The sequence below is a fragment of the Strongylocentrotus purpuratus genome, unplaced genomic scaffold (assembly GCF_000002235.5).
Source record: "Strongylocentrotus purpuratus isolate Spur 01 unplaced genomic scaffold, Spur_5.0 spur5_scaffold_3, whole genome shotgun sequence".
In the NCBI taxonomy this organism is placed as follows: domain Eukaryota; kingdom Metazoa; phylum Echinodermata; class Echinoidea; order Camarodonta; family Strongylocentrotidae; genus Strongylocentrotus; species Strongylocentrotus purpuratus.
Genome location: NW_022145609.1, coordinates 31,175,075 through 31,199,569, shown reverse-complemented (window position 1 = coordinate 31,199,569; position 24,495 = coordinate 31,175,075). Strand labels below are relative to the sequence as shown.

The 24,495-nt window shown below is 35.9% G+C and overlaps 1 long non-coding RNA gene across 1 annotated transcript; it reads left to right on the top strand.

Annotated features, from left to right (window-relative positions):
• Nucleotides 1–6,820: 6,820 nt before the first annotated feature.
• Nucleotides 6,821–20,181, top strand: LOC100890689. The gene is made up of 3 exons (XR_004066129.1): nucleotides 6,821–6,950; nucleotides 16,259–16,430; nucleotides 17,450–20,181. It is a non-coding gene; the product is annotated as an uncharacterized LOC100890689 (long non-coding RNA).
• Nucleotides 20,182–24,495: the final 4,314 nt, after the last annotated feature.

Genomic DNA, 24,495 nt, shown 5'->3' with positions numbered 1-24,495 from the left:
CATCCACAGGGGCATCCAAGTATTTCAAAATTGTAAAGAATCTTTCCCAGCCAATTTCAAAAATTTCCCAAAACTTTGTTGTATTACCTTTAAGAGAAGGAGACAGATGGAGAAATGGGGTATTGAAAATTTACTAGCATATATTGTGTGTATGTGTGTGAGGCAGGTATATATATATATATATACAGGCAGAGAAGAGAGAGAGACAGCTGTCTAGGAGATTAATGGGCCACTCTAACCGAAACGGGCCAAAAAATGAAGGGGGGAAAAAATTACATTTAGAATAATTTTTGACGGAGATTCCGAACATGACAAAGATTTTTCTTAGAAACCACCAATAATTCTGGAATCTAGACGACTCAGGACGTTCAGAAAAAAAGCCCAGTTTCGGAGCTGTATTGCGTAAAGCATATGACGTCACTGCAGGAGACCCCTCGATAAAAAGGAGGTTGATTTAGGCATGAAAATATCTTTAAAAAGGCAAACTATGATATTAATTGCAAAAAAGACATTTATCCGAAAAAAAATAATATGCACTTGATAATCCCAGTACGTTTCTGGCAATTTCGTCATTCCTAATTATGAATTACAATGAGATTGTAAGATTTTCAGTTATAGGACGAATCGGACATTCCCGCAATGACGTCAAATGCGTCATCAAGCCACGTAACCGTTATTACCTTTTTTCGAGGGGCGTAGCCCAGCAAGCGTGAGATCTGTGAAAAATGGATGGTTATTTCATTTTTTGGTCAATTTAGAGATTTTCTGAAAGATCAGAGGCTGGAATATGAATAGGCCTAAGTAGAGGTGTATTCATGTTTTGAAAGGCTATGTTAGTTGGGTTAGAGTGGCTCTTTAAGAGAGGTGACACGTTTTTCATTACCACTCACCCTCTTTTTTGAGACAATGTGATTCCCCATGGATATAAAAGGCCCGTACTAATAATGGTTCGTCGGTTAGACCCGAGTAGGCTAGCACTCACTATCTGTTCCAACAGAGTATCAGTCCAAAACATCCTGTTCGTCATTAGATCTAGGACGATTCCTTGCGGGTCTGAGTGGATAAATTAGAATGATTAACAAGAGGTACATTTACAGAGATGAAGAAAAGAATCTTTCTGCTAGACTGTAATTGTCCAAAATGATATCATTAAATGGGCCATATAGAATCTGAGTAATCTTGGTGTTGCGGCACACTGATGGACAAACCTCATGGGCGAATAGCAAGATGACTGACGATACAAAAACGTCACTGTCCAGATCGGGATGCCATTACTCAAATTAATAGATAGAATCTAAATGATTCTTTAAAGCTTATCTGCCATAGTTTACAGGAGGGATTAGACCGCCCTGCAAGGTCACTGGACAGGTGGTTATCTCATCAACTCAGCTCTCAGTTAACATAAGAAAAAGAGGATTATGGGGGACCAATGGTCACCGATTAGGCATTGTTTGGATATAGAGGGCGCAAGTAGCTACAAGTAGTGCAGTGGGCCTTTAAGTGACATCTTTATCAGTAGACAAAACAAAGACATAAATAAATAAATAAATAGGCGAAAGATAGAATAACTAAACGTAAATAAATACATAAAAGATGAATAAATCAATGAAGAAATCGTTAACTAATCAACGAATAAATGAAATTAAAAAACAAATATGGATATAATTATGCATAAATTATGAAATAAATAAATGAGCAAATACATATATAATATTTAAACCACACTCACATCCAATGCCTTGGCTTTCATCAATCAAGATTTCTTGGTTCGAACCATCAAGTGAAGCTCGATTGATTGTCATCGCGTTCTCATCACTCCAGTAAATCTTGTCGGTCTGGTAATCGTAGTCGATGCTGTAGGAGCTTCAACCCCGCTCAGTGGGATTTCACGGATTTCCTCGCCGTGGAAGTCGAAGCCACTGTTCTCGCCCACGAAGATCTTGCTATCGACCAGGTCCGTTATAAAGATTGTGTCAGCTGAGTGAAGAATGTATTAATGATAAAAACAAGAGTGATAATAATGCTAGAAACAATTATAAGGATCATGATGATTATACTGCTACTAATAATAATATTTAGAAGAATGATAATAATTATATAATTAACACTGATATGATCTTGTGGATGATGATGATGATAATGTTACTAACAATGCTGATGATAATGTGAATAGAAATAATAACAACATCAAAAAGACAATGATCATAAACCTAAAGATAACGATGATGCATGTAATGAGAATGGTACACTTTTACAAATCGCACTTATGTGACTTTAATGGCAATTTTCATTTATTCGTACGAACTTTTCAAAATTAACATACACTAATAAATACAAAAGGTTGGTATGAAGTTGGTGGAAAAGAAATTACCTACCCAGAGACCATATCAGGGAAATGCAGCACAACAAAGTGCGAACATAATGATACGAGAGCGAGGGATCGATTGAGAGAGGTAGAGAGAGAGAAAGAGAGAGAGAGAGAGAAAGAGAGAGAGATAGAGAGAAAGAGAGAGAGAAAGAGAGAGAGAGAGAGAGAGAGAGAAGTACATAATGTAGAGACTGGGGAATTCATTCACAGGAGCAGGAGCGGATCCACACATTTCATTTTTTTGAGACGATTTTTTTGTTTTTTTGTAATAATATAATGTATTTATTTTTATTTAGTGATCACACAACCACCAATACTGCAACCTGAATACTGAATACTGCAACCATCGAGAACCAAGAGCCAGGGGTTTTAGACGGCTATTATTTATGTATATTATTTCCATATGACATTTTCATTTAATATGTTTATATTCTAAAAACAAAATATTAATGTTTAGGTTTCTATTGGACTAATACGACATCATTTTAAAACAATTTAGGCAACTTGGTTATTAAGCCCATTATTATTTTTTTTTTGGGGGGGGGGGGGGCTACACATGAGAGATATATTGGATATGTATTATAGTTAGGATAAGATTTCAACTGACTGATTTTCATATGGGATTACAGATATTTGAAGACAAAAAGATTTCTCTCGTCTCATATATGAGCTTGACATTTTTTTTCTTCAAAGGACATTACCCACTATAAACCTGGTTATAGCTCTGGCTACATTATCTACAGTAGCGTTCAGTGCCATGCAGGAATAAATCCTACCAGGTAGAACAAAACATCATAACACATCTCAAATGAGTGAACATTCTTGGATTCAAACTATGTTTATTGCACATTGGAGCATATCCAGTTTTATAGCACAACAGAGACAAGTCTTTCTCGCGTGACATCTCTCCCTAGTGCAGCACATGGCATTTAGTCTCGTTAAATTTTTTTCTACCGGTCCTATTGGTGCCCCTTTCTTTCCTTTTCAAAAAGTAGTTGTGACTTCGTATTCGTCGGGGTCTTCGTGTGAGGCATGTAATTTTATTTACTGAAAATCGGAATAATGGTAACAATAGAAGTTGAGTCTCGTAGAGCTAGCGCTCATGTTTGGCACAGTGGCACTCCTGGCGTTCCAAATATGCAAGTATGCTGTATGGATATATTACGAACATGTCATGGTGATTTTGATTACAACACTAATAATATGTGTCTGTTTCGAACCAAAAACATGAATAACAGAAAAGGGGAAAGAGTTCAAAACAGAAATAGTCAGCATTATATGCATGCTTATTGGCGTCCGTGCTTTACATGCCTAAGTGCTTCTTATATCTTGCTATATACGTTTGATATGTTTTAACCCCGAGATGTTTACCTGAGAGAACCAGCTGTTATTGTCTGATTGTGCAGGAGCTACGAGCGTCTTCACATCCCCCCATAATTTTTTTTAAAGAAAAAATTGTGTGTGCACTATATTTGTTCATATGAGTGAGGTTCAATGGTTCAAATTTATTTCCACTTTCTCATATAACATATGCGATATAACATAAACAAAACAAAGCAGTGCATTACCAAAATTGGTATAATTATGATGTTGCAGTTATTAAATGATATACATACTTCTTTAGTGAACATATACATTGCATCATTATCAAAGAATTGTAGAAAAATAATCAATCTGAATTACATTTTAATTTGCGAAAAATTGAGGAACCTGTAAAAAAAACGCAGAACTTCTAAAAGAAAAATAATTGTATTCAGGAATTTTAAAAAAGGGGGAAAATAAAGAGTTTAGTGCAAGGACAACGAGGGAAAGGAAAGAGAATAGGATAGACAAGAAAGAATGAGAATGGGAAAAGGTGAAAGAACGGGAAAGAGGAGGGGGAAGAGAGAGAAAGAAAGAGAGAGCATTGCTCCGGATATAGTCTTGGTCTCATCAAGATAATCTTATATCTCGTGGTGTAATTTGTTTTCCTTTTGATTCCAGTCTATTCATGAATTGATTTGTCGTTTTATTTCCATCCAATACATATCAACGGATTAAAAAATGAACGTCGTATAAGCACATATAAACGATGAACATAAGAAACAAATGTAACGTAAAGTTTGGGAAAGAAAAGAAAAGAAAAAAAGGTTTTGTTCCCCTTCCATGCAGAAATAGAAATTAATCAGTGCATTGTGCCATCTGTCTAAACAGACAGCACACATCGTAGAGTACTGGAGTGTGACGTCATATTAGCCAAGTTGTCAAGGTTGCTGGTTTCAAAACAATTTTGTGCTAAACAATGGCGTGGTGATCACACCAACGCCAAACATTAAATTTACCATGCTCCAGCCCGTTGCTTGAATGCTGTAGCGGCGAACTCATGCGAGGGCGGCTCTTTGTTGGAACCAGTAAACTGAGCGACAAGCGAAAATGACGTTAGCACTTCGATACTCTATGTTGTACAAATGTTTCCGACTGACTGACAAGCGGAAACTGTCATTCTGTGTATGATTTCCCTGACAGTTTCAGCAGGCGATATGATCCGCGTTCTCAATGACAATATTGAGCTATTGTGGAATAATTGCACAATGCATATCGTACTGCTTTTACAAAATATCCAGCTTGTGATAGGTATTGTATCAATAGCATTGAGTCGTAATATATGTGTACAGAAGGGTGTTAAATGGGCCAATTTGATGTAAATCTTATATTTTGTTTAGATATTGGTACACGTTTTAAATGTCGTACCCTTCAAAATACTGACATAAATACTGTTTGATAATATACATATCAATAACAATCTTTTGTTATTTATTGTTATTGATTCTTTGCTTATTCACAATCATCAAAGTACAATTATAAGTATGTTTTTAGAAAAGGCCAAGCTTTATGATGACGTTTAGCCACATACGTATCTATTCTTTCTGCAGCAACCAGGCAAGTAGCCAATTTGAAGTTCATGTACAGGAATAAGGATATTTTTATTGGAAAAAACAAATTCCTTGTTTTGCTAATGTAATAATATATATTTTGTTAGTCTTAAATTATGATAATGCTTATTGTTGCTATTCAAGTGGAAAGTATATAATTGTGAAATGGCCTACACATGTATTGATAAATGGTACTAGTCTTGAAAACAGAAATAATTAAATATTATATTAAGTCTCAATAATCTCTGATTGACTTAGCCCTCGGCAGGGCCTAGGGAGCATGAGGAATATTTGCGTGTGTCTAAAGATGTGGCAGTATATTTTGTCAGAGAGAGAAATTAACCATATACAACATCTCGTTTCAACATTCAACCATGTAACGTCGTAACCTGTTGATTATTAAAGACTACCTACTATAGTATACGCAGTAATGATTTTTTTTTTCCATGTTGCCGGAAGTTAGTCTAATTTTCTCAGACATCAAATTGGATCGTGGGGTGAACAGAATAAAATAATGTGAAATTGTAGGCGCATCTCACTATTATCACCGTTTTATTTCGTATATTTTTATTTGATTTTATTTCTGCATATTTTCCAAATAAAATATAACTGAATAACAAAGAACATAAAATACATGTAAGGTATAATAAAACATAAACAAACAATAATTTCTTAATGTCAAATGTTTTTTGTACATAATATATGTACATATAATAACGAAACTTATTACTTCCATAACATATTATCATAAATTAAAAGTATTATCTGAACTATTCTGTTGGAAAAGTGCAGGAGACCGCAATCATAAGCAAAGCTTAACATTTCATTTATTTGGTCGCTTTATTTGTTCAGCATAAATTTTAGTTTCGACCATTCATCTAAAACACAGCCACATGTACATGGGTATCGACGGTTTCAACACTGCTAAAATAGACTAAGGAACAGTTCCAAAGTCTTAACATTACCATAAACTTTTTTTTTTAATAGGATAATTTGGGCCTATTATTATACCGGTCATTTTTATGTTTTTCTAAGACTGTTGTTCTAAATTGCTATACTCTTAATCAGAATAGACGTTGGATTGGAATATAACATTATTAAAGTTTATGATGGAGAGAAATGACGATGAAATTATAGGAAATAATGTTTGCGTCAAGCTTGTGAAAAGACTATTGCAGTCTAAATATACACGCCAATAAAAACTATAAAACAACAACATTATGTGATCTTTCTGATGGACACCACGGAAGTTCCGTGATTGACACACGAGCAACGAGGGGGGGGGGGGCGGGGGTATTGAGCACTGCTTTTTTTTTTTTAAAATCAACACCCCCCCCCCTTTTTTTGTGCCCACCCCAGGGGAGGACGCCCGTCTTCATTTTGATTTGAAAACAGTTTTTTGGCCAGGGGGAGGGACCCCTCTCCCCCCCCCCCCCCCACCCTTAGATATGCCACTGGGGATAGCCGTAGGGTCGACGGTCAGTTGGAGTCGAGATGAGAGTCATGAGACACACTTGATCAGCTTAATGTCACAAATAGCGGTCTGCGTGTGCTTAGAACTAGACTAGTCTATTACTATTAGTTCATCGTCGATCCGTCGTCCCATGCCCTCCTCAGAGACAGACCACGCCACAGAAGCCGCTAAAATGGTGTTTTCGAGATGTTTTAAGGTAAGGTTTGTTTTGGTTTTTCCTTAATTGTCAATAAGAGTAGTAGATTAAATATATAATATCTTATCATAGCTTCATTAGTTGAAACTGTGTGCTTCTAACGCAGTATCCAGACTAGAGCTAGGGAAAGCCCCAAATCACCACCATTGGTTGAATGAATTGAGCCCGGCTGCGCCCGCCAGGCCGCCTGCCAGGCCGCCTGCCGGCGGTGGCCTAAGAAGATGAGACTATAACTTCGTTAGTCAGTTAATTAATGCATTTTAGTACAAGTACTCGTCAATCGATGAGCGCGAACCTAGCCTGCATGTTCCTGATGTTGGACCGATGAAAGCCTTGCCTTTGCTTTGCCTTTGGTCTCTGAAAAGTCTGATATCAATGGTTATGGTTGTTCTGCTATAAATAGGACCTAGACCTACTAATTACTACAGTGTAGGCCTAGGCCTAGACTCGGCTTAGCTACATGTAGCCTATACTATAGATCTAGATCTAAACATGATAAATAACTACGTCAGGCTCCTCCATATTCACTGACTGCCTCTATACAGAGCTGACTGAGTGTGGCTGTGGGGAGCTCAACAGGGAAGGGTAAGAAGTGCCCACTACCCCCCCCCCCCCCCATGAGCAAACAAAATCCATATGATACAAGTACGCTGTTTATTTTACACGTCTGGCGTGAGGTTTTTTCATAAACCAGGAGCTTGCGGGAGAGCAGGAGGAAGGGCGTGTTGGCGAGAGTCTCCTGCTACGAGCTGGTGGGACGGCGGGAAAAGGAGTGTGGTGGCATATGACTCCCTCCAAATGCGGGAGGGTTGGCGGCCCTGGGTTATGCAATGCAGTTTGTGTGTGCATGAGCGCCGTACCCATCCTGCACAGTTCAGTAGCTTCACAAACTGGAGCTGGACAGATACAGTAAGCTGAAAATAAGTCCATAGATCTACACCTCTACAAATGAAAAAAATACAAATGGAAAGAATGCAAACTGCCATTGAAGAACGTGATACTACAAATACACGCAAAATCTTGTCACTCCAAGCAAACGAGCAGGAGAATTACTCACGACGGAACTGAATTCAGTGTACATGTAATTGTAAGTGCTAACAATATGGCACAGATGCAATCATCCTCAAAGCAGTCATTGAGACCTTTGGCCTTGGCATCTCTCTCGCCAATAGACAGAAATAACTGTCTGGTATGGGGAATTTTGAAATAAAACTGACATTTGTCAAACTTCCCCATACACCGACACATTTACGGTTATCCTTGGCATATGCACAATGGAGGGGGTTGGGGGGGGGGGTCAATTAGAGATTTACTCCAGAATCTAGACAAAATGATATAGAAAAAAAATGATTGAAAACAAAATGAATCTAATTTTCTTATACCGGTACTATGAAAATAACATTAATTAGTAGAACATCGAAATAGAAGGACTTACATGTACTTTCAGCTTATCTGATGCTTTTCTTGAAGCTTCTGTGCGAGTTAAGATGGGTGATCACACACAAACTGCATTGCATAGCCTCCCCTCACTAACCCGTACGTATAGAGACAAAATCTTGCCCAATTACAGCTAAATTCAACTTGTATACAAAGTGCATTGGTCTTTGAGTGGAAGAAAACTTACTGGAAAAAATCAATCCAAGAGACCCTATCAAAAGAAAAATGCTGGTCTGCTATCCGCAACAAGATCCCATCCTAAACCACTGGGAGGACAAGTCAGGATGAGTTATTGAACTCATCCCCTTAATAAATTATAACAAAAATGTAAAAAAGCTAATCTCATGCAAAGAAGATCTTGATCATTTGCCTGCAATGGATAATTTAGATACATACCCCCAACTACATATTTGGCTGGTACATATCTTGTACAATGAACCATAGTGAACATTTCCCTTGCAGTTTAAAGCCCCTCTAAAGTGTTGGGAGCCCCAAATTTGCCAAAAATTTGATGACAAAATTTCACTTAAATTGTATCATAATGTGAAAGACAAGGATGTCATTTAAAACACATTTCTGCAAGGATTTTCAAAAAAGTTGTGTTTGAGGATAAATATTGATAAAAAAAAGAATACTTAATTTTGTTTTTCTGTTGCATGCAGAAAACGTACATTTTGTATTACTAATTTAGATGTTTTTAATTCCTAATTAGGACAAATTAACATACATGTATAACCTTATTTCACTCAAGGAACCTCCATAGAAATTAATGAGATTGGTGAATATATTGGTAGTATTTGAGGTTTCATTCTCTAGCTTTCTCTGAAACATGGATTCATGAAAGTACTTCATTATTGTTCAATAAACGGTATATTCGATTCTCTTGACATTACTGTTAGAGATGACATCATGACTCGGTCAATGTGATGGTTATTTTATCTGACTGCTAAGAATGCATAAATGTTTGTAAGTAAGCAACCAGACGGCCGACGGATTTAGGTCCTCTCCGAGGAACCTGGTAGTGAGGATTAATGCCTTACCAAACTAGCACATCGCCTTGGTTTAAAACCCGGGTCACCGGATTACGAGACCACTGCTCTACCGACTGAGCTATTGCGCCTCCTCAAGTCAGATGATATTGAATCTCTTTTTACTGAAATAATCAAATTGGCAAGCTGATAGTAGTTAAATATTCAGAAACCCAAATCAAACATGCAAACATTTACTTATACACTAGATGATTACCGGTATATAAGGATTAATGTTAACATTGACCATATTTATATTTGTACATGTACATGTACATGTATGCCAAATAGTGGTAATGATTTTGTTGGTATGAGTTACTCACATTTTCTATACCAGGGTAACTATTAAACAAGACTGCATCTCTGATTGAACAAATCTTTACTAATATGTAATGATGTACATGTATGTGCCAGTATAACTCCTGGTATTCTTTATTGTGATGCAACTGATCACTTCCAATTTTCCAATTAAGTAACCACATAATAACTCCTCCATCTGAGTCCTTCAATACCGTCAAATCAATGATGACACTTAATTGGCCCTAAAGGTTGATGTACTGTACAATGTACAAAAATCTCCTGAAAAGAAAAAGGAATGAACTGAAAATAGCTGTAAAATACAACAACACCACCATTCTTGGATGACATTTGAGTTACTGTACATGTAGTTTGGTTGATAGTTGATACGCAATGAATTCTATGAATGCTTCTGAAGATAATTTTAAAAAAGTAAGAATGTGTAGAAGATATTTGATAAATTATTATGCAGAACCAGACTAAATTATTATCCAGAATAGTGCTGCGACCGTGTATAGGCACGAACCACCACTACACAACAGATAAACGAAGAACAAATAATCACCTGTTTTTCAGCATTATAAGAGTCTGAAGTCAATATTTCACAAAAATGTCATCAGTCTAAAAATAAAGTTTAAGTTCCACTGCTACTTCCTTGAATAATCATTTCCATACACTGTACGATTTTGATTCAATGCCGTTGAGTCTCTTCTCTTGTCATCATGCAAACAATGCCAATCATTGTGATCTAACTTTCCAGCGAGCGCAATGGTTTTGTGTGCAGTATGGTTACTACACCTGTACAGTTACAACTTTTCCAATGCCATTGAGTCTTTTCTCTTGCCGTCATGGTAATAATAATAGGCAATTTTTTTCAAACTCATTGCGGAATTAGAATCTGCGGTTCGTGTGCAAAATCGAGAAGATACTATAGTAACAGTTGGATGACCACTGAGGCCCTGAAATCTAGAACGGGTTTTGGCCAAATCTACGGGCGTTCTCAATGACGCCCCAAGTGAATCAAGTGCCTCGATACAAACCATTTCATTCACCTGATAATAATAGTATTTAAATAGACAGAATCCAATCTGCATACATTAGTTGTTGCCACACTTAATACATGCAGTTTGCATTCTGACTATTGCGAATCCTAGACAGGTGAATGAAATAATTTGTATTGAGGAACTTCACAAAGACGTACAGTATGTATTAAATTTGATTACATTACGAAAATGGCCTGTTCCCTTCAACGCAATACAGTACAGACGGGACTACACGACTAGCACAACTTGTCTCAACCAAGCCACAAAACGGCTTTTTATCAAATTTCAACAATAATTTATCATCAAGTTTTAAAACAATTCATATCCATATTCATGTTGTTACTGTTCAGAAACAATAATCGGAAGAAACAAAATTCACCGAAGAGTCCTTTGTGCCAGGGGGGTCTAGGAGGTTTAAATCCCCCTTTGGCTGGCCAAGGTGCTTTCTACCTCCCCCCCCCCCCCCGAAATATTGGTTGGCACTTTTTTCAAATTGAAAACAAATTTTAGTGCTCCCTACCCCCCACTAAGCAAAATATTGGTTGGTGCGATTTTTCAAATGTCAACCCCGCCCGCCCACGCCATAGAAAAGAAGCTAGATCCGCCCGTTAAAATTCGTCATCCTTCGTTATTAGACGACAAAATTCTCATAACCATCTTTGGTACAAGCTCGCTGATTGGCTGTTTATTCACTTGGGGCGTCATTGAGAACGCCCATAGATTTGGCCAAAACCCGTTCTTGATTTCAGTACCTCAGCGATCACCCTGCTGTTACTATAGTAGCTTCTTGATTTTGCACACGAACCGCAGATTCTCTGTCCGCAATTAGCTTGCGAAATACCCCTAATGTTTGTCGAACTGGCAACAACTAATGTATGCAGTTTGGATTCTGTCTATTGAAATACTATTATCCTTATCAGGTGAAAGAAATATTTTGTATCGAGGCACTTCACAAAGACGTTTGCATTAAATTTGGTTACATTACGAAAATTGCCTAATGGCATTGCAAATGCAATACCTCCGTAGAAATACGTACGCATTCACCGAAAAGCAAAACCACATATTGTATTGAGGGCAGTCTGTATGCGACGGCCGTAAACCTGAGTGCTCTGCGTCCGCGAAGGTCTGTATGTTGCTGAGCGAAAACTCGCTAATATGTCAATCATTGCGGTCTGACTATTCCATGAGCATGATGATTTTGTGTGCAGTACTGTTACTACTGTAACAACTTTACAGAGAAAATGGTTGTTGTGAATGCGCGCTGGATTGCTGGTCCAAAGTCATTGGCTAGGTCAATTGGTTAACAACAATATGGAATGAATGAGTGATACCTTATTGTTTTCATAACTCAATTACGTGAACAACTCTTAGTAGAAATTTTTTGCACAGTGAGCAATATTTCACCACAGCTAAAATTTTTGTGGTTAATGTTAATAGAGTGTAACATTTTATCAACCCTACAGAATTATTATTTGTATTAAAAGAACTTTTCAAATGTGAATAATGATATCCATTTTACTGTAGAGTTGTATAAAAAACCACATTTACAATCATACAACAAACATTTTTGTGATATGAGTTCAGGCTCAAAACATACACAATTTGTTAATGCAGGGCAACAAAAAATGAGACAACCTTTTGTTTATGTCTTGCAGTGTAAGAATGATGTTATCTCTTATTGTGAAGCTTTTGTCAAAAAGCTGTATTACAGAATTTAAATACCTGTAATTTTATTTTCAGTAGACAGATATCAAAGACATCCAACTTCAGGACCTTGGCTATTCTGCAATTTTAATTTAATTTTTCTGTCAACATGATTTGTATGAGTAACTTTTAAAATTTGGGGGTTTGTTTGTTATCTCATTTGCATAGCATTGCATAACACTTCTTTAACCAATGAATTTCTGTTTACATTGGTGCCTAAATAATATTGAATTTTGTAACTTGATATGTGCAGTATACTGCTGAATGGGAAACATGATACATGTAAGTTGTCAATTTGCAAAACAATAGTGAACTCTTATATAATGTTGATTCTAAAATACATACATGTACATTAATGATTCACATGAACTGACGACAAATAAAGCGGACAAAATATACTTTCCTCATTATTCTACCCTCAACAATTGCTATGGTAACAAAGGAACATCCATTTCACTGCTATAATGTAAAAAATCTGTAGAAGGGTGTCGCATGCATTTTGTTCTACACATTTTTACATAATAGCAGTGAAGAGGATTTTCCTTTGTCTACCTATAATAGCAATTGTTGAGGGTAGAATGGAACTGTATATTTTGTCCGCATTTCTTTTGTCCTTAATTTCCATATTGATTGTAGATTTCTGCACCTAAACAGATGTCTTGTTAATCCAAAAAATGGTGAAACTCTCAAAATGATAACTCTCATAATAGCACCACAATTCAATTGGGTATCATTGCATAGAGAAATTGTCTACACTAATAACAGAATAAAAAGGATAGTATTATATTCTCATAAGTGATATTAACAAAACCAACTTTCTAAACAGGGTGGATAGTTTGTTCAGAAATGCATATTTCACTTCAAATATTTAATATCTGTGACATTTACAGGCAATCTAAATTTGAAGCTCCATTTACTACCTGGTAGTGTTGGTTGAAATTGTATTGTTTGCGAGTGTCTTTCTTCAAATCACTTTTAACCCTATAAGCCGGCTTATTTTAGTCTTAATATCGGCCGGGGGGGGGGGCCATTATGCATTTTTAAGATCTGGCCGTGAACGCTCTCCGAAAATTTGCACGCAATGTCAATTGAAGTGTATAAACAATATGATAATTTTCAATTTTTGAAAAAATATCATTTGTATATTTATGGTAATTTCTGCAAATAACGTACATAAATCACAATTTTACAAAATCCTATATTATTCATATTTAATCATTCTTTTTCAATACATATATTCATTAGCATTGGACAATAATACGGAAAAAAATTGGAAGAGCCAGCTTTATTCCTTATGTTATCTCTTGTTTTGATAATTTCTATGTATTTTCATTGTTTTTTTTTAACTTATTTATGTTTGTTTTTTTTTTTTTTTTAATCTTTCTACATTCAACAGTATTTTGACTCCCAAAACACCACCTAAACTTTAACAAGACCCAAAACCATGTTTGAATCTATTTTTAGAAAATGACTTTCCATATGTATTGTACACAAATCACAAAATGATTCAATTTTTCGGTACATACAAGACAAAAGGTCACGTGACCTTGGAACATAGTTGATTTTTTTTTTTTTTTTTTTTAAAGATGCCAATATCTAAAAAAGTCAGGATTGGCGAGGCGCCATCCCTATGTTATCGAACATCAGAAAAATTTGGAGCGGGTGATAATGGTTGAAATTGTCGGTCCTTATTCACTTTTAAAGCAAAACAGGTTTTGATCTGAGGTATAATTAGAAAATTAAAACATTTGTATACTAATAAAAAGAAATAGATTAAATTCCTCTCCTGGCAGCTTCAACTCTGAAGTATGGATGAACTATGGCCTGTACCTGCAATAGAAGTGGTCAAAAGCCTACTATTTTGAGTAGTATAAAATTCTAATCTTTGGAAAATCCTGTTTCAATTTATTATACAATGTTCAGTGAGCTGTGAGGCTGCATTATAGATTTAAGTGGTATCAGTTACGATTTATGGGCCATTCCCTTTCTCCATCTCACTGAACATGTAAATAGTACCAGTATTCTTTTGGGCTATATTTAAAGAAATGTAAATCAAATCAGACTACCGGTAGTCATTCTCTTTCCATACAGTGATGAAGTGAGCAATGTGGTTCAAAATTCTGAATACTTTGTTTTGGTAATGTGATCTTCCAATGTCTTCCAATAATGGTTGTCTTGCTGACCCTGACTTCTAAGCAAATAGCCTACCTTTTTTTTAAATGGTACATTGTAGCTGCAATAGTTTTGAGAAAAAAATCTTGATATACACCCTGTACATGTAGGTGTCACATTAATTCATTTTCTATTTATGTAAATAATAGTAAGCATATCAACACCACCCTTATGTAAATAAAAATGTTAACAAAAATTCAGGGCAAAAACTTTTCCTCACAACAACACAGCCTCTCTAAATCAAATATGTTGGTATGTATTACATTTGATGTGATACATGTAGTTTGAATATCATGATGATACTGTACATGGTTATGAATAGCTATTATGGATCACATTCTTTGCCCCCAAGATATGTGAAATTCACCTATGTAGAAGATTTGGGATGAAGGGTTCTCAAATGGTATAGTTTGGCATAACCTGTCATTAATTGGAGCTTAACATGATTGTCATTTACATAATATTACTGGCCTTGAGGGAGAAACAAGGTAATACACCCTGTATTGCCTTCACTGATTCAGTAAGGGCAATACATGTACATATAAATGCATATCACTGTATCTCCCAAAAGATTATAATTATTACCTATTCATTTGTGAATCACGTACGGTCACTATACCCTACTACAGCGCCGCATGATAGTCTGCTCAAACTTTGCGGCGATTTTAGCTGTTTGAAAGGTCCAATATGGAACACAATCTTTGTACTCAAAGTGAATGGTGAAACCCGAAAGAGAGAAACTATCAGGAAATATTGCCCGCTCAAAACTGTTAGTTTGCGGACCGGGCAAATATGCATTTTAATGCATGGTACATGTACATGTAAAATTACCTGCTACTGTATACATGAAGGTAATAAAGCAAACAAAGATCAAATTCACTACTGGTTCCTGTAAAATTTCACCTAGAGAGTACATGTTGTGGATAGACAAACTACCAGCCATACAAGAATGTAGGAAAACCAAATCGAGTAGGAAATTGTTAGTTAAAAATTCAAAAATATTGCTTTGTATAATGTCTTATAATGTGACACTGAGAAAATCCTTTAGAATAGTGCTAGTACTCCAGTACACTGCTGAATCATTTTACATAGCAGCTCATGAAACTTAAATCACATTTTAGTCTTTTCAAATCCTCTGTGAAGTCCTTTTGACATTAGCTTTAATGTGGCAATTTTTTGTAGTACTCTGTACATGTACATGTACATTCAATCCTATGGTCATACAGAGATTGAATCACATTCTTATGAAATTTGAATTGCCTCCTATACAGGGTGTACATGTACATGTACTGTACATCTTCAACAATATTCACATACACAAGATTTGTGTAATTATCACTGTTTTGTATACTTGAGATGCTTTTCGCAAATATTTATTGGAAGATTTGTATATCCTTTGCTTACATAACATGGATTTCTTTGGCTTTGTCAAATAAATTTCTAATTGGTTTAGCATGTACACATGTAGACATATTGATCTATCACCTACACATACAGTACTGTACATGTATGTAGTGTACTGAAATATTATAAGAATACTTTCTTTTGATCCTGTAATGTAATCTGTATGATATGTTAGATATTTGATATAATTTTATAATTCTTAAAATGCTTATTCATTTTTCAGAGGGGCAGGTAGACACTTGATGACAATCAACGCAAAGGCACAAGGTCACTGTCAAGATAAAGGAGAAATGGCATGTGTACTCCACCGATTGTGAGAAGGGGCTCTTGATTATCCTTTGAAAAAAGTGGTAGATCAAGTTGATCCAGTGTAACAGTAGCAGCAAATCTATGAGGTATGTACAATGTAGATGGATTGTAACAAAAACTTAGGGGTGTTCAATGATCAAGGTACATGTATTTAAGACTCCTACCCCATTTTTTCACAATTTTTTTTATTGATGGCTATTAAGTGCTGCATGCATGTACAATGTAGTTTTTCAATGAATGGATGTAAAAATTGATGCTTTTGGATCATAATTGACTAATATGCCCATGTAGTAGACAATTTTCAAAATGTATTCAAATGTAAACATACATGTACGTGTACCTTGCGATGAGCTATTACATGTACATGTACATTCACCTGTTTTCTATTATTGTACCTCAATACCGGTAGTCAGAATGCAAATTGTGAGGATTAGTTGTTGCTACATGTAGGTTGGGTAAACATTATGGCCTGCCTGACCTAACAACACGTAATGTGTTATTGGTATTCTGAAAGTGTTTATTATTGAAATACAATTTTTCAAAGCAGGAGAATGAAATGATTTATTAAGAGGCAGGTAAAGAAGATGTTTTTGCATGAAATGTATTTACGGTATGAAAATGACCGATCAAACCAAACTCTTGAGTATATTTGTCTTTACTTAGAATATATACTAGTATATGATAATAACTCAACTTTGTTATTGTTTTGTTCCTGAAAGTCATTTCATTTGATATATGCTGTACTGTGACTTATCCACATAGAAATTGTAGAGCATTGCATATAATACAATTTATAGATTGTTATGTTATAGATAATTATTGGGGAAAAACAATGTGAACCTTTCCATTTGTTAGTATTGGCAATACAGTGTACAGGTACAAGATTACAACAATTGTAGAATACTTAATACTAGACAATATTTGTATATTATATATATGATATGATAGTATGGTATGGTATGATAGGGAAAAAATTCATCTCGGAAGAAATTGTAGACATTTGAATGAATTGTACTCCAAGATATATTATTGTTAGCACTGTTCACACTGTTCTTGAGACCAAAAAATAAATGGAAGCTCTGTTCTTTATTTTTCAAACCAACAGATTTCATATGGGATCCCTTTAAGTACAAGGTCTACGCAGCTTCACACACGCACTGAGAGGGACCTGGCAGAGGCTAATAGCATGGCCCTTGGTATGATCAGCCTAAGGTTAAGGTTGATTCAACGAGACATTAAATGGAGATTTTTCAGTGAATATTTTTTTAATGTTTAATTCCAGATATTTAATTGTCTCAAGTAAAAAAATATGTGTTCACTAGTGTTGATTTGAAAAAAAAGCTCCTGCTGTGGCAATCGAAAAGAGCGCTATATTTTGATTTCTTACAAAGAAGTTTCAGAACCTATGACTATAAAATTTCACACTTTATATCTAAAGGGTTTAATTATTTAAAATAATTTGCAAGTTTCTTGGAGGTTACACAAATTTGAAAAAGTGTAATTTGTAAGAGTTTACAGAACTCAATATCACTGTATTTTGATGATATTTAATTTGGGTTTGAATTAGAGCAAACAATTTAAGATTATACAAGTTAAACAAATAGGGTGTGTAGTTTGATAAATGTGGGATATCCATTTGTTTCATTATACTACAAATTTTTGTGAAAGGTCGATCATCCACTATTGTTAGAGGAAACCTCACAAAACCTCACCCTAAAGAATAAGCGTAGGTATTCTGAAAAGTGAGATGTATTTCTGCCGGCCCTATGATGTACAAAATTCCTTACGAAAATGGAAAAGAGCTACCGGTATGTAGGATGCGAAAGTTAATGTGGTTAGATGAGCAAGTGTGCACTTGTAAAAATGACACCTGGCTGGAATGATCCCCAGGAAGTAGAGAATGTGCATACATAGTGTGCGGGTAAGCCTGAATCTGATGACCGGGGTAATAATATATCTGTAAAGCACTTAGAGACATCATACGCTATATAAAAGCGGAATCATTATTATTATTATTTTATTTTAGGCCTCAGATGAAGGAAATGGGTGCCGAAAGATATCCTTTGAGCACCTTATCTCTGCCAAAACTGCATTAATAATTTAGCACTTTATGTAAAGTCCATTAGATAATATTTATTTGATGGTATTATCGTAATGGCATTCAGGAAAAGTCAACTTCAGGTGTACAATCATCTTGCAACTAATAAACCTTATATGTGATTTAAATAGTTTGTAAAATGATTAGAATAATGATAAAAGGATATGAGAATGGTTATGGTATACCACTTATAAGCTTGTATTACAAGATGATTTCAACATAAAAAATAAACCCAAACAAGCAAAAATATTGAGCATTCAACCATACTATTTTTTAAAGATGTGTATGTACACAAGAACCAAATGAGATCACTTTAAGGCGCCACGGAGGCATATATTACATGTAGTGTCTTATAGCTCATGCAAAAGTTGGTAACCCCCTGCCTAACTATTTGTTCAGGTTTTTCTGATATGTGTTGCTAGATAGCAAGATGATTACCATTCTACAAGCTCCTTGAAATTATTTCTTGCAAAAGTTGAATACTGTACTAAAACATAAGAGGTGACAATTATTAGTCCCCTGTCATCATCTAAATTCCTATATGGCTTCTTTTCTTTTCTGTAACCATGTTAAATATCACAAACTAGTTATTAAAAGCTCCATAAGTTTTCTGAATTCAAAGGTGACCAAGTGCCTACCGGTACTTCATTCTTATTATTTACTTTGACTGGCCTTATTATCTCTTGTGCTATGTTTCAGGTGTGGGCAACACATCCATATTTGTGTGGGCGTATTAAACCTGACTGCAGCTATTGCTCTTTGTACATTAAATATGTAACAAATGAAAGCATTGTAAAGTTGTAAACATGTTTACGGCATAGCTTCTGTATGAGGCTATTGATATATCACCTGTGTAAATATATACATTATTTCAATAACATTTGCTATTTTTTGTGGGGATAATAGTGCTATACATTCCATTCAAATATACAAACAGACCGGTTTTATTGTACATAGGTCATGCTGAAATATAATAGTGTAAATGAAGAAAAATTACCATGTAGTAAATATGATTTCAGGAACACGATGTTGGTTTGCTGCAATTCGAGAATTGCTGTGTTGACAATTGTTCCGGGCTTTAGTTTAACAAAATTGTAGGGTTAGGGTTAAGGTTAGATTAATATTTAAGCAAGATTTAGGGTTAGGTATAGTATTGGTCCAGGATTAAAGTTAGTAATTCATTTAATGTTGGGAACTATTGTGAAGCAATTTTAGTAGGAGCATGTGTCACAAAACTCAATTTTTCCTCACATTTTGTAGGAGGTATTATACTTAAGTATTCATCATGGAATACCCAAACAAAGTCTGTTTTGTATGTGCTTTATTTTTTGTTTGGTGTGCATGTTGATATTTCTGACTGTAGTAGTAGTAGTAGTAATAGTAGTAGTAGTAGTAGTAGTAGTAGTATAGTAGTAGTAGTAGTAGTAGTATAGTGGTAGTAGTAGAAATTAGTTTTACAAGCTCAGTTTTAAAAAGCCTCTCAACAAAACTTAATATAGACAAGTACAAATAATACACAGTACAATAGGTGACAACTTATTACTTATTCCATACTTGCAAACAAATTGATGATAAAAATAGAATAGATTCGTCATTAGTATTATTTTTTATAATTATTGTTAAGTGAGGAATATTCATATTTTAAATAGAAATCGAGACTGATTAATTGAGTGTGTGACAAGTAAATACTGAAGATTTGTTTGATTTTGAACCATATTAAAATGCAAATTTATTGCCTATTCATATTCTATAATGTAATTCATGACAGTCACACACAATATATGAGGATCTATCATAGAAACATAATTGAACAATACTGAAAGAGAGAGAAAGTGTCAGGGAGAGAACAATTTAAAGAGAGAGGGTTAAGTTAGAAAAAAAAGAAGAAGGAAGAAATGCATGAGAGAGAGAGAGAGAGAGAGAGAGGGAGGGGTGGAGAAGAATGGAACAGATGAACTGTGAAGACATGGAGAAGAAGAATAATGATGGAAGTAAGACGACAGAGGGAAAGCGATTGTGTGTATAAGTCAGTTTGTGGCTCTGTATGTTGTAATGAGGGCATGCGATGATGTAGCATAGCAAAAGTGAGAGTTTGGGGTGTAGGAGTGAGTTGCAGGGCGTCGGACGGGGCCCGTAGGGTGTCGTATCATCTCCTTTTTACTTTCTCTTCCACTTCTTATCTTCCTTGATTTTCTGATTTTTCCTTTCCCCCGTCTTTTCCCCTTTCAATATTTGGTTAGGCCTCCAATCTTCAACACCAGAGGGTGTGGGGGTAATCTCGCTATTCATAACGTCGAACTGCATATATAAAACACGAAGGCGGTAACTATTGATAAAAGCATGAGGACCGTTATTCATAATGTGAGATGAGGGTCGCTTTTCATAATTTATATTGGGGGTCACTAGGACCGCTATTCATAAGATAAATTTAGGGGCACTATTTATAATTAATGCAGAATGAGGGTCGCTATTCATAATATGAGAAGAGGGTCGATATTCATAATCCGAAAAAAGCGTTGCTTTCCATAATAAATACGCCACAGCCATAGGGGTGCTCCTAGCCAACAATTAACTCTCTTGTCATTTTGTTGCTTATTCATTTTTTTTTATGAATAGCGACCCCCATTCCGCATTATAAAGAGCGACCTTCATTCTGTTTTATGAATAGCTACTCTCTTCTCAAATGATAAATATCGACACTCTTCGATTAAGATTAGCTATCCTTATGAATAATTACCCTTTTCTCAAATTATAAATAGCGGTTCTTATAATAATGGTCCTAATAAATAGCGGTCTTTATGAATAATGGTCATTATAGCTAGTTGGCCTCGGGGGGGGGGGGGGGATTGGTGTCCGTTTATGTGTCTTGGATGAGCTTGGATGGGCTTGGATGTGTATTAACGGGGGGCACGGTGGGTATGCTTTTTTTTATTAAAAGTTGCAATTAGATTTAAGTAAAGATGATAGATTTAATTAAAGATGGTTAATTTTGATAATCGGGGAAACAAGATCGGTCAATCTTCATTGATTACTATTTGCAAATTAATTCATCCTTGCTGAACCTATTTAAAACTGAATTTATAAATCATCCGAAACGAGCTGAACGGGTTGAACGTAAACCAATTTGTAACACTAATTGTAACATTAACCCTAGTCCTAAACCTAGATATAATCCTTAACCCTAGATCTAACCCGTAACCTTACCCTAGTCCTAACCCTTGTCCTAACCCTAACTCTAAACCCTGAACTCACCCCAGTAACAACCCTCTCCCTGACCATAACCTCAACCCTAAAATCATTATTATTGATGGTGGATTATTCTGCAGCTTTGCCCTAGTGTTTTGCCTGATGTTTAATAAAATGCTACCCGCCACCACTTCCTTATTTGTGTCGATCGATCGACTTTACGGCGATCAAATTCAGAAGGGGGGATAATTTGTGTTGGATGCGTGTTACGGGGGGGGGGGGGGCAGTATGGATATTTTTTTGAATTTTTCATCAACAATTGCATTTTGATTGAAAAATAGTTAATTTTGATAATCAGGGAAACAAAATTGGATAAAGACGGCAATCCTCAATGTATTAATATTTTCAAATTATTTAATCTTAAATTTAACCTGCTTAAAAAAGGATTTCTAGGTAATCCAAAATGAGCTGCATGGGTTGAACAGAGCAACACTAATTGTAACCTCAACCGTAGTCCTAAAATTGCCCTAACCCTAGTCATACCCCTAACCCTTGTCATAACACTTAACCTTACCCCAATCCTATCTAGCTAACCCTACTTCTAACCCAGCCCCTGTCACTGACCCTAATCCTAACCCTAATTCATTATCATGGATGGTGGATAATTCTGCAGTTAAGCCCTATAGGCCGTTTTAGCTGATGTTATTAATAAAAATTAATGAACCCCCGCTCCTTTTGTATATGTCCGATTAGACGACCATCGATCAAATGTCAAAACAAGAAGAACAAATATTTTCTTTAAATGGAAGATTATCCTGATGAATAATTTGCAGATTAGGCATCATGCAACAAACAAAACTGTTAAAAAATTCTTTTAAATGAAGCCAATTGATAAGTTTATGACACTAACAAGAAAAAGCGGAAAAGTACCCTTTTTTAAACCATTGGTATTAAAAACGTAAATACACATGCACTTTGAAATATCATGATAGAGAGTGTTGTTATTATTCAACAATCATGATATGCGACCCATCCCGAAATTTTTCATCTGCAAAACAAAATTAAAGATAAATTTGAAGAAAAAAATAGGGGTTTGTCTCAGTTACTTCGGATATTTTACTTCCAATTTTACAGCGACAGAATTATGAGACTACGTACCGTTGTTTAAAGTGGAAAAAGCCCTCTATTGACTCTTTTGCAATCGACGCAAATAAAGAAATTGAACTACGCAAGTGGCTCATAGTCTCTTTCTTCAGGCTCATTTACTATATGAAGCGTTATTTGACATATTCATTGTAAAGTGTAGAAAAGAAAGAACAAGAAAAGACAACAACAAAATGAAAGGAAGAAGTTTTTACAAAGCTGTTTAGTCGCCGCTATACCCGAATATAGTCAAATTTATCGATTATCGTTATTTGCTGGATAAAAGCACAATTTTTGGTACAGGGCTTCGTTAGGACTTACTAAACGATATTAGGCTAAGAGCCCCCGGCAACAAAATCGATTAAAGGGTGTGGGGGCGGGAGCGTCTTTTTGGAGCCCCCAAATAATTTTACAACATTGATTTGTTGCTGTACAAATGCCGTTTTTGGTACAGGGCTCCCTTAGGACCTTCTGAACTATATTAGGGAAGGAGCCCCGGCAAAAATATCATATAAGGGTGTGGGTGGGGGCGTCGCCTCGTAGCCCCCAAATATTTTATAAGATAATATAACATTGGGTTTTTGTGAAACCCATGGGGCCCCCAATCGCACATATATGAATAATTATGCCGGGGGCTTCTACCCTACCATCATTCAGCACAGGCGCGGATCCGGGGGGGGGGGGGGTAGTGAGCACTATTTTTTAAATTTGTTTTGCTCCCCAAAATTAGAAAATCGCGCCGGCCGAAAATTCGCTCAGTGGGGGGGGGGGGGGGGTGGAGTGTCGAAAATTTAAAAATTTTCACCTCAAGGGGGAGGGGGGGGTTCGGGCTCCCGGGCCCCACTCCCTGGATCCACATCACTGATTCAGCAGGTCCTAATGAAGCCCTGTACCAAAAAGGATGACTGTACTACAAATCTCAATGTTATAATACCTTATGAATTTTATGTGGTCTACGAGGCGACGCCCCCGCCCACACCCTTAAATGATATTTTTGCCGAGGCTCCTACCCTACTATCGTTCAGTAGGTCCTAAGGAAGCACTATACCAAAAATGGTGCTTTTGATCTGGCAAGTAACGGTAATTTCACTAAGCCACCTGAATATTAAGCTATTTTTCACAAAATTTCTCGTACATTGATTGCTTGAACAACTATGGTGATTATTATTTGGTCATCAATGCCGATCAACTTATTGTTAAAATGTGACAAACATTTATCTTCATGTGATTTATACCGCCTTGGGAGAGAGAGAGAGAGAGAGAGAGAGGGGGGGGGGGGGGAGGGAGAGAGAGAGAGAGAGAGAGAGAGAAGGGGGAGGGGTGATGATGACATTGGTGATGACAATGATGACTCTCCCTGTTGAATTGCACGACAAGGTTTATTTTTTTCTGTAGTTACATGTACTTATTTCGATTTAGTCATACAAAACATTTGAATTTAAAATGCACATTAAAAGGTATAAGTTTACTTGTTTTTGATAAAGGAAATTGCTTTAAGGAGTGGGATATTATTAGTACATGCTTTAATATTATTGTATAAATATCATTATTATACATGTATCATCACCATCACCCTTGGTGCCATCATCATCACTACTACCATCATTTTCACCACCACCATCATCACTACTACCATCATCATCACCACTACTACGATCACTATCATCATTATCACCACCACCATCATTACTACCATCATTATCATCACTACTACCACCATCATC